A 12779-nucleotide genomic window follows, 5' to 3' on the forward strand; every position below is an offset into this window, starting at 1 on the left:
GAAGCGGCTCAGGATTGGAATGGGAAGGAGTTGGATATCCCATCTCATGTTATAGGAAGAGTCTCTGGTTTGGTATTAGAATCATTGAGATATCACATCGCATGCTGTAGGAAGGGTCTAAGGATTGGAATGGGATGGACTTGGATATCACATCTCATGTTATAGGTAGGCTCTCAGGTTTGGTATAAGCATTGAGATATCACATCTCATGCTATAGGAAGGGTCTCAGGATTGGAATGGGAAGGAATTGGATATCACATCTCAGGCTATAGGAAGGGTCTCAGGATTGGAATGGGAAGGAGTTGGATATCACATCTCATGCTATAGGAAGGGTCTCAGGTTTGGTATAAGCATTGAGATATCACATCTCATGCTATAGGAAGGGTCTCAGGATTGGAATGGAAGGAGTTGGATATCACATCTCCTGTTATAGGAAGGATCTCAGGTTTGGTATTAGAAGCATTGAGACATCACATCTCATGCTATAGGAAGGGTCTCAGGATTGGAATGGGAAGGAGTTGGATATCAAATCTCATACTATAGGAAGGGTCTCAGGATTGGAATGGGAAGGAGTTGAATATGACATCTCATGCCGTAGGAAGGGTCTCAGGTTTGGTATAAACATTGAGATATCACATCTCTGCTATCAAAAGGGTCTCAGGATTGGAATTGGAAGGAGTTGGATATCCCATCTCATGTTATAGGAAGAGTCTCAGGTTTGGTATTAGAAGCATTGAGATATCACATCTCATGCTATAGGAAGTGTCTCAGGATTGGAATGGGAAGGACTTGGATATCACATCTCATGCTATAGGTAGGGTCTCAAGTTTGACATTAGAAGCATTGAGATATCACATCTCATGCTATAGGAAGGGTCTGAGGATTGGAATGGGAAGGAGTTGGATATCACATCTCCTGCTATGGGAAGGGTCTCAGGTTTGGTATAAGCAGTGTTATATCACATCTCATGCTATAGGAAGTGTCTCAGGATTGGAATGGGAAGGAGTTGGATATCACATCTCATGTTATAGGAAGGATCTCAGGTGTGGTATAAGCATTGAGATATCACATCTCTGCTATCGGAAGGGTCTCAAGATTGGAATGGGAAGGAGTTTGATATTCGCATCTCATGTTATAGGAAGGGTCTCAGGTTTGGTATTAGAAGCATTGAGATATCACATCTCATGCTATAGGAAGGGTCTCAGGATTGGAATGGGAAGGACTTGGATATCACATCTCATGCTATAGGGAGGGTCTCAAGTTTGATATTAGAAGCTTTGAGATATCACATCTCATGATATCGGAAGGGTCTCAGGATTGGAATGGGAAGGAGTTGGATATCACATCTCATGATAAAGGACGGGTCTAAGGTTTGGAAGGGGAAGGATTTGGATATCACATCTCATGTTATATTACGGGTCTCAGGTTTGGTATTAGAAGCATTGAGATATCAAGTCTCATAGTATAGGAAGGGTCTCAGAATTGGAATGGGAAGGAGTTGGATATCCCATCTCATGTCCTGACATGTATATGTCAGGAAGAGTCTCTGGTTTGGTATTAGAATCATTGAGATATTCACATCGCATGCTGTAGGAAGGGTCTAAGGATTGGAATGGGATGGACTTGGATATCACATCTCATGCTATAGGTAGGCTCTCAGGTTTGGTATAAGCATTGAGATATCACATCTCATGCTATAGGAAGGGTCTCAGAATTGGAATGGGAAGGAGTTGGATATCACATCTCAAGCTATAGGAAGGGTCTCAGTATTGGAATGGGAAGGACTTGGATATCACATCTCATGCTATAGGAAGGCTCTCAGGTTTGGAAGGGGAAAGAGTTGGATATCTCATTTCATGTTAGAGGTAGGATCTCAGGTTTGGTATTAGAGGCATTGAGATATCACATCTCATGCTATCAGAAGGGTCTCAGGAATGGAATGGGAAGGAGTTAGATATCACATCTCATGCTAAAGGGAGGGTCTCAGGTTTGGAAGGGGAAGGATTTGGATATCACATCTCATGTTATAGGAAGGATCTCAGGTTTGGTATTAGAAGCATTGAGATATCACATCTCATGCTATCGGAAGGATCTCAGGTTTGGTATTAGAAGCATTGAGATATCACATCTCATGCTATCAGAAGAGTCTCAGGATTGGAAAAGGAAGGAGTTGGATATCACATTTCATGCTAAAGGGAGGGTCTCAGGTTTGGAAGGGGAAGGATTTGGATATCAAATCTCATGTTATCGGAAGGATCTCACGTTTGGTATTAGAAGTATTGAGATATCATATCTCATGCTATAGGAAGGGTCTCAGGATTGGAATGGGAAGGAGTTGGATATCACATCTCATGATATAGGGAGGGTCTCAGGATTGGAATGGGAAGGACTTAGATATCACATATCATGCTATAGGGAGGGTCTCAGTTTTGATATTAGAAGCATTGAGATATCACATCTCATGCTATCGGAAGTGTCTCAGGATTGGAATGGGAAGGAGCTGGATATCACATCTCATGCTAAAGGAAAGGTCTCAGGTTTGGAACGAGAAGGATTTGGATATCACATCTCATGTTATAGGAAGGGTCTCAAGTTTGGTATAAGCATTGAGATATCACATCTCTGCTATCGGAAGTGTCTCAGGATTGGAATGGGAAGGAGTTGGATATCCCATCTCATGTTATAGGACGGGTCACAGGTTTGTTATTAGAATCATTGAGATATCATATTGCATGCTGTAGGAAGGGTCTAAGGGTTGGAATGTGAAGGACTTGGATATCACATCTCATGCTATAGATAGGCTCTTAGGTTTGGAAAGGGAAGGAGTTGGATATCACATTTCATGTTAGAGGAAGGATCTCAGGTTTGGTATTAGAAGCATTGAGATATCACATCTCATGCTATAGGAAGGGTCTCAGGATTGGAATGGGAAGCAGTTGGATATCACATCTCATGCTATAGGAAGGGTCTCAGGTTTGGTATAAGCATTGAAATATCACATCTCATGCTATAGGACGGGTCTCAGGATTGGAATGGAAGGAGTTGGATATCACATCTCATGTTATAGGAAGGATCTCAGGTTTGGTATTAGAAGCTTTGAGACATCACATCTCATGCTATAGGAAGGGTCTCAGGGTTGGAATGGGAAGGAGTTGGATATCACATCTCATCCAATAGGAAGGGTCTCAGGTTTGGAATGGGAAGGAATTGGATATCACATCTCATGTTATAGGAAGGATTTCAGGTTTGGTATTAGAAGCATTGAGATATCACATCTCATGCTATAGGAAGGGTCTCAGGATTGGAATGTGAAGGATTTGGATATCACATCTCATGCTAAAGGAAGGGTCTCAGGTTTGGTAGAAGCATTGAGATATCACGTCGCTGCTATCGGAAGGGTCTCAGGATTGGATTGGGAAGGAGTTGGATATCCCTTCTCATGCTATAGGAAGGGTCTCAGGATTTGAATGGCAAGGAGTTGGATATCACATCTCATGCCATAGGAAGGGTCTCAGGTTTGGTATAAGCATTGAGATATCACATCTCTGCTATCGGAAGGGTCTCAGGATTGGATTGGGAAGGAGTTGGATATCCCTTCTCATGCTATAGGAAGTGTCTCAGGTTGGAATGGGAAGAAGTTGGATATCACATCTCATGTTATAGGAAGGGTCTCAGGATTGGAATGGGAAGGATTTGGATATCACATCTCTTGCTATAGGAAGGGTCTCAGGATTGGAATGGGTAGAAGTTGGATATTACTTTCTTGCTATAGGAAGGGTCTCATGTTTGGAATGGGAAGGAGTTGGATATCACATATGCTATAGTTAGTGTCTCAGGTTTGGAACGGGAAGGAGTTGGATATCACATCTCATGTTATAGGAAGGGTCTCAGGTTTGGTATAAGCATTGAGATATCACATCTCTGCTATCGGAAGCGGCTCAGGATTGGAATGGGAAGGAGTTGGATATCCCATCTCATGTTATAGGAAGAGTCTCTGGTTTGGTATTAGAATCATTGAGATATCACATCGCATGCTGTAGGAAGGGTCTAAGGATTGGAATGGGATGGACTTGGATATCACATCTCATGTTATAGGTAGGCTCTCAGGTTTGGTATAAGCATTGAGATATCACATCTCATGCTATAGGAAGGGTCTCAGGATTGGAATGGGAAGGAATCGGATATCACATCTCAGGCTATAGGAAGGGTCTCAGGATTGGAATGGGAAGGAGTTGGATATCACATCTCATGCTATAGGAAGGGTCTCAGGTTTGGTATAAGCATTGATATATCACATCTCATGCTATAGGAAGGATCTCAGGATTGGAATGGAAGGAGTTGGATATCACATCTCATGTTATAGGAAGGATCTCAGGTTTGGTATTAGAAGCATTGAGACATCACATCTCATGCTATAGGAAGGGTCTCAGGATTGGAATGGGAAGGAGTTGGATATCAAATCTCATGCTATAGGAAGGGTCTCAGGATTGGAATGGGAAGGAGTTGAATATGACATCTCATGCCGTAGGAAGGGTCTCAGGTTTGGTATAAACATTGAGATATCACATCTCTGCTATCAAAAGGGTCTCAGGATTGGAATTGGAAGGAGTTGGATATCCCATCTCATGTTATAGGAAGAGTCTCAGGTTTGGTATTAGAAGCATTGAGATATCACATCTCATGCTATAGGAAGTGTCTCAGGATTGGAATGGGAAGGACTTGGATATCACATCTCATGCTATATGTAGGGTCTCAAGTTTGACATTAGAAGCATTGAGATATCACATCTCATGCTATAGGAAGGGTCTGAAGATTGGAATGGGAAGGAGTTGGATATCACATCTCCTGCTATGGGAAGGGTCTCAGGTTTGGTATAAGCAGTGAGATATCACATCTCATGCTATAGGAAGTGTCTCAGGATTGGAATGGGAAGGAGTTGGATATCACATCTCATGTTATAGGAAGGATCTCAGGTGTGGTATAAGCATTGAGATATCACATCTCTGCTATCGGAAGGGTCTCAAGATTGGAATGGGAAGGAGTTGGATATTCCCATCTCATGTTATAGGAAGGGTCTCAGGTTTGGTATTAGAAGCATTGAGATATCACATCTCATGCTATAGGAAGGGTCTCAGGATTGGAATGGGAAGGACTTGGATATCACATCTCATGCTATAGGGAGGGTCTCAAGTTTGATATTAGAAGCTTTGAGATATCACATCTCATGATATCGGAAGGGTCTCAGGATTGGAATGGGAAGGAGTTGGATATCACATCTCATGATAAAGGAAGGGTCTAAGGTTTGGAAGGGGAAGGATTTGGATATCACATCTCATGTTATATTACGGGTCTCAGGTTTGGTATTAGAAGCATTGAGATATCAAGTCTCATAGTATAGGAAGGGTCTCAGAATTGGAATGGGAAGGAGTTGGATATCCCATCTCATGTTATAGGAAGAGTCTCTGGTTTGGTATTAGAATCATTGAGATATTCACATCGCATGCTGTAGGAAGGGTCTAAGGATTGGAATGGGATGGACTTGGATATCACATCTCATGCTATAGGTAGGCTCTCAGGTTTGGTATAAGCATTGAGATATCACATCTCATGCTATAGGAAGGGTCTCAGAATTGGAATGGGAAGGAGTTGGATATCACATCTCAAGCTATAGGAAGGGTCTCAGTATTGGAATGGGAAGGACTTGGATATCACATCTCATGCTATAGGAAGGCTCTCAGGTTTGGAAGGGGAAAGAGTTGGATATCTCATTTCATGTTAGAGGTAGGATCTCAGGTTTGGTATTAGAGGCATTGAGATATCACATCTCATGCTATCAGAAGGGTCTCAGGAATGGAATGGGAAGGAGTTAGATATCACATCTCATGCTAAAGGGAGGGTCTCAGGTTTGGAAGGGGAAGGATTTGGATATCACATCTCATGTTATAGGAAGGATCTCAGGTTTGGTATTAGAAGCATTGAGATATCACATCTCATGCTATCGGAAGGATCTCAGGTTTGGTATTAGAAGCATTGAGATATCACATCTCATGCTATCAGAAGAGTCTCAGGATTGGAATAGGAAGGAGTTGGATATCACATTTCATGCTAAAGGGAGGGTCTCAGGTTTGGAAGGGGAAGGATTTGGATATCACATCTCATGTTATCGGAAGGATCTCACGTTTGGTATTAGAAGTATTGAGATATCATATCTCATGCTATAGGAAGGGTCTCAGGATTGGAATGGGAAGGAGTTGGATATCACATCTCATGCTATAGGGAGGGTCTCAGGATTGGAATGGGAAGGACTTAGATATCACATATCATGCTATAGGGAGGGTCTCAGTTTTGATATTAGAAGCATTGAGATATCACATCTCATGCTATCGGAAGTGTCTCAGGATTGGAATGGGAAGGAGCTGGATATCACATCTCATGCTAAAGGAAGGGTCTCAGGTTTGGAACGAGAAGGATTTGGATATCACATCTCATGTTATAGGAAGGGTCTCAGGTTTGGTATAAGCATTGAGATATCACATCTCTGCTATCGGAAGAGTCTCAGGATTGGAATGGGAAGGAGTTGGATATCCCATCTCATGTTATAGGACGGGTCTCAGGTTTGTTATTAGAATCATTGAGATATCATATTGCATGCTGTAGGAAGGGTCTAAGGGTTGGAATGTGAAGGACTTGGATATCACATCTCATGCTATAGATAGGCTCTTAGGTTTGGAAAGGGAAGGAGTTGGATATCACATTTCATGTTAGAGGAAGGATCTCAGGTTTGGTATTAGAAGCATTGAGATATCACATCTCATGCTATAGGAAGGGTCTCAGGATTGGAATGGGAAGCAGTTGGATATGACATCTCATGCTATAGGAAGGGTCTCAGGTTTGGTATAAGCATTGAGATATCACATCTCATGCTATAGGACGGGTCTCAGGATTGGAATGGAAGGAGTTGGATATCACATCTCATGTTATAGGAAGGATCTCAGGTTTGGTATTAGAAGCATTGAGACATCACATCTCATGCTATAGGAAGGGTCTCAGGGTTGGAATGGGAAGGAGTTGGTTATCACATCTCATCCAATAGGAAGGGTCTCAGGTTTGGAATGGGAAGGAATTGGATATCACATCTCATGTTATAGGAAGGATCTCAGGTTTGGTATTAGAAGCATTGAGATATCACATCTCATGCTATAGGAAGGGTCTCAGGATTGGAATGTGAAGGATTTGGATATCACATCTCATGCTAAAGGAAGGGTCTCAGGTTTGGTAGAAGCATTGAGATATCACGTCGCTGCTATCGGAAGGGTCTCAGGATTGGATTGGGAAGGAGTTGGATATCCCTTCTCATGCTATAGGAAGGGTCTCAGGATTTGAATGGCAAGGAGTTGGATATCACATCTCATGCCATAGGAAGGGTCTCAGGTTTGGTATAAGCATTGAGATATCACATCTCTGCTATCGGAAGGGTCTCAGGATTGGATTGGGAAGGAGTTGGATATCCCTTCTCATGCTATAGGAAGTGTCTCAGGTTGGAATGGGAAGGAGTTGGATATCACATCTCATGTTATAGGAAGGGTCTCAGGATTGGAATGGGAAGGATTTGGATATCACATCTCTTGCTATAGGAAGGGTCTCAGGATTGGAATGGGTAGGAGTTGGATATTATTTTCTTGCTATAGGAAGGGTCTCATGTTTGGAATGGGAAGGAGTTGGATATCACATATGCTATAGTTAGTGTCTCAGGTTTGGAACGGGAAGGAGTTGGATATCACATCTCATGTTATAGGAAGGGTCTCAGGTTTGGTATAAGCATTGAGATATCACATCTCTGCTATCAGAAGCGGCTCAGGATTGGAATGGGAAGGAGTTGGATATCCCATCTCATGTTATAGGAAGAGTCTCTGGTTTGGTATTAGAATCATTGAGATATCACATCGCATGCTGTAGGAAGGGTCTAAGGATTGGAATGGGATGGACTTGGATATCACATCTCATGTTATAGGTAGGCTCTCAGGTTTGGTATAAGCATTGAGATATCACATCTCATGCTATAGGAAGGGTCTCAGGATTGGAATGGGAAGGAATTGGATATCACATCTCAGGCTATAGGAAGGGTCTCAGGATTGGAATGGGAAGGAGTTGGATATCACATCTCATGCTATAGGAAGGGTCTCAGGTTTGGTATAAGCATTGAGATATCACATCTCATGCTATAGGAAGGGTCTCAGGATTGGAATGGAAGTAGTTGGATATCACATCTCATGTTATAGGAAGGATCTCAGGTTTGGTATTAGAAGCATTGAGACATCACATCTCATGCTATAGGAAGGGTCTCAGGATTGGAATGGGAAGGAGTTGGATATCAAATCCCATGCTATTGGAAGGGTCTCAGGATTGGAATGGGAAGGAGTTGAATATGACATCTCATGCCGTAGGAAGGGTCTCAGGTTTGGTATAAACATTGAGATATCACATCTCTGCTATCAAAAGGGTCTCAGGATTGGAATTGGAAGGAGTTGGATATCCCATCTCATGTTATAGGAAGAGTCTCAGGTTTGGTATTAGAAGCATTGAGATATCACATCTCATGCTATAGGAAGTGTCTCAGGATTGGAATGGGAAGGACTTGGATATCACATCTCATGCTATAGGTAGGGTCTCAAGTTTGACATTAGAAGCATTGAGATATCACATCTCATGCTATAGGAAGGGTCTGAGGATTGGAATGGGAAGGAGTTGGATATCACATCTCCTGCTATGGGAAGGGTCTCAGGTTTGGTATAAGCAGTGAGATATCACATCTCATGCTATAGGAAGTGTCTCAGGATTGGAATGGGAAGGAGTTGGATATCACATCTCATGTTATAGGAAGGATCTCAGGTGTGGTATAAGCATTGAGATATCACATCTCTGCTATCGGAAGGGTCTCAAGATTGGAATGGGAAGGAGTTGGATATTCCCATCTCATGTTATAGGAAGGGTCTCAGGTTTGGTATTAGAAGCATTGAGATATCACATCTCATGCTATAGGAAGGGTCTCAGGATTGGAATGGGAAGGACTTGGATATCACATCTCATGCTATAGGGAGGGTCTCAAGTTTGATATTAGAAGCTTTGAGATATCACATCTCATGATATCGGAAGGGTCTCAGGATTGGAATGGGAAGGAGTTGGATATCACATCTCATGATAAAGGACGGGTCTAAGGTTTGGAAGGGGAAGGATTTGGATATCACATCTCATGTTATATTACGGGTCTCAGGTTTGGTATTAGAAGCATTGAGATATCAAGTCTCATAGTATAGGAAGGGTCTCAGAATTGGAATGGGAAGGAGTTGGATATCCCATCTCATGTTATAGGAAGAGTCTCTGGTTTGGTATTAGAATCATTGAGATATTCACATCGCATGCTGTAGGAAGGGTCTAAGGATTGGAATGGGATGGACTTGGATATCACATCTCATGCTATAGGTAGGCTCTCAGGTTTGGTATAAGCATTGAGATATCACATCTCATGCTATAGGAAGGGTCTCAGAATTGGAATGGGAAGGAGTTGGATATCACATCTCAAGCTATAGGAAGGGTCTCAGTATTGGAATGGGAAGGACTTGGATATCACATCTCATGCTATAGGAAGGCTCTCAGGTTTGGAAGGGGAAAGAGTTGGATATCTCATTTCATGTTAGAGGTAGGATCTCAGGTTTGGTATTAGAGGCATTGAGATATCACATCTCATGCTATCAGAAGGGTCTCAGGAATGGAATGGGAAGGAGTTAGATATCACATCTCATGCTAAAGGGAGGGTCTCAGGTTTGGAAGGGGAAGGATTTGGATATCACATCTCATGTTATATGAAGGATCTCAGGTTTGGTATTAGAAGCATTGAGATATCACATCTCATGCTATCGGAAGGATCTCAGGTTTGGTATTAGAAGCATTGAGATATCACATCTCATGCTATCAGAAGAGTCTCAGGATTGGAATAGTAACATGTTACTGACCCTTCCTATAGCTTGAGATGTGATATCCAACTCCTTCCCTTTCCAATCCTGAGACCCTTCCTATAGCATGAGATGTGATATCTCAATGCTTCTAATACCAAACCTGAGATCCTTCCTATAACATGAGATGTGATATCCAAATCCTTCCACTTCCAAACCTGAGACCCTCCCTTTAGCATGAGATGTGATATCCGACTCCTTCCCATTCCAATCCTGAGACCCTTCTGATAGCATGAGATGTGATATCTCAATGCCTATAATACCAAACCTGAGATCCTTCCGATAGCATGAGATGTGATATCTCAATGCTTCTAATACCAAACCTGAGATCCTTCCTATAACATGAAATGTGATATCCAAATCCTTCCAAATCCAATCCTGATACCCTTCCGATAGCATGAGATGTGATATCCCAATGCTTCTACAAAACCTGAAACCCATACATGGCATGAGATTTGATATCAAACTCCTTCCCATTCCAATCCTGAGACACTTCCTATAGCATGAGATGTGATATCTCAATGCTTCTAATACCAAACCTGAGACTCTTCCTATAACATGAGATGGGATATCCAACTCCTTCCCATTCCAATCCTGAGACCCTTCCGATAGCAGAGATGTGATATCTCAATGCTTATACCAAACCTGAGACCCTTCCTATGGCATGAGATGTCATATACAACTCCTTCCCATTCCAATCCTGAGACCCTTCCTATAGCATGAGATGTGATATCTCAATGCTTATACCAAACCTGAGACCCATACATGGCATGAGATGTGATATCAAACTCCTTCCCATTCCAATCCTGAGACCATTCCTATAGCATGAGATGTGATATCTCAATGCTTCTAATACCAAACCTGAGACTCTTCCTATAACATGAGATGGGATATCCAACTCCTTCCCATTCCAATCCTGAGACCCTTCCGATAGCAGAGATGTGATATCTCAATGCTTATACCAATCCTGAGACCCTTCCTATAGCATGAGATGTGATGTCTCAATGCTTCTAATACCAAACCTGAGATCCTTCCTATAACATCAGATGTGATATCCAACTCCTTCCCATTCCAATCCTGAGACCCTTCCTATAGCATGAGATGTGATATCTCAATGTTCTTACCAAACCTGAGACCCTTCCTATAGCATGAGATGTGATATCCAACTCCTTCCCATTCCAATCCTGAGACCCTTCATATAGCATTAGATGTGATATCTCAATGCCTCTAATACCAAATCTGAGATCCTTCCTCTAACATGAAATGTGATATCCAACTCCTTCCCTTTCCAAACCTGAGAGCCTACCTATAGCATGAGATGTGATATCCAAGACCTTCCCATTCCAATCCTTAGACCCTTCCTACAGCATACAATATGATATCTCAATGATTCTAATAACAAACCTGAGACCCGTCCTATAACATGAGATGTGATATCCAACTCCTTCCCATTCCAATCCTGAGACACTTCCGATAGCAGAGATGTGATATCTCAATGCTTATTCCAAACCTGAGACCCTTCCTATAGCATGAGATGTGATATCCAACTCCTTCCCGTTCCAAACCTGAGACCCTTCCTATAGCATGTGATATCCAACTCCTTCCCATTCCAAACATGAGACCCTCCCTATAGCATGATATGTGATATCTAAGTCCTTCCCATTCCAATCCTGAGACCCTTCCTATAGCATGAGATGTGATATCTGAATGCCTCTAATACCAAACCTGAAATCCTTCCTCTAACATGAAATGTCATATCCAACTCCTTCCCTTTCCAAACCTGAGAGCCTACCTATAGCATGAGATGTGATATCCAAGACCTTCCCATTCCAATCCTTAGACCCTTCCTACAGCATACAATATGATATCTCAATGATTCTAATAACAAACCTGAGACCCGTCCTATAACATGAGATGTGATATCCAACTCCTTCCCATTCCAATCCTGAGACACTTCCGATAGCAGAGATGTGATATCTCAATGCTTATTCCAAACCTGAGACCCTTCCTATAGCATGAGATGTGATATCCAACTTCTTCCCGTTCCAAACCTGAGACCCTTCCTATAGCATATGTGATATCCAACTCCTTCCCATTCCAAACATGAGACCCTTCCTATAGCAAGAATTTAATATCCAACTCCTTCCCATTCCAATCCTGAGACCCTTCCTACAGCATGCAATGTGATATCTCAATGCTTCTAATACCAAACCTGAGACCCGTCCTATAACATGAGATGGGATATCCAACTTCTTCCCGTTCCAAACCTGAGACCCTTCCTATAGCATGAGATGTGATATCCAACTCCTTCCCATCCCAATCCTGAGACACTTCCGATTGCAGAGATGTGATATCTCAATGCTTATACCAAACCTGAGACTCTTCCTATAACATGAGATATGATATCCAACTCCTTCCCGTTCCAAACCTGAGACCCTTCCTATAGCATAAGATGTGATATCCAACTCCTTCCCATTCCAATCCTTAGACCCTTCCGATAGCATGAGATGTGATATCTCAATGCTTCTAATACCAAACCTGAGATCCTTCCTATAACATGAGATGTGATATCCAAATCCTTCCCCTTCCAAACCTGAGACCCTCCCTTTAGCATGAGATGTGATATCCAACTCCTTCCCATTCCAATCCTGAGACCCTTCTGATAGCATGAGATGTGATATCTCAATGCCTCTAATACCAAACCTGAGATCCTACCTCTAACATGAAATATGATATCCAACTCCTTCCCTTTCCAAACCTGAGATCCTG

The sequence above is a fragment of the Ambystoma mexicanum genome, chromosome 6p (assembly GCF_040938575.1).
Source record: "Ambystoma mexicanum isolate Mex_15411 chromosome 6p, UKY_AmexF1_1, whole genome shotgun sequence".
Taxonomy (NCBI): Eukaryota; Metazoa; Chordata; class Amphibia; order Caudata; family Ambystomatidae; genus Ambystoma; species Ambystoma mexicanum.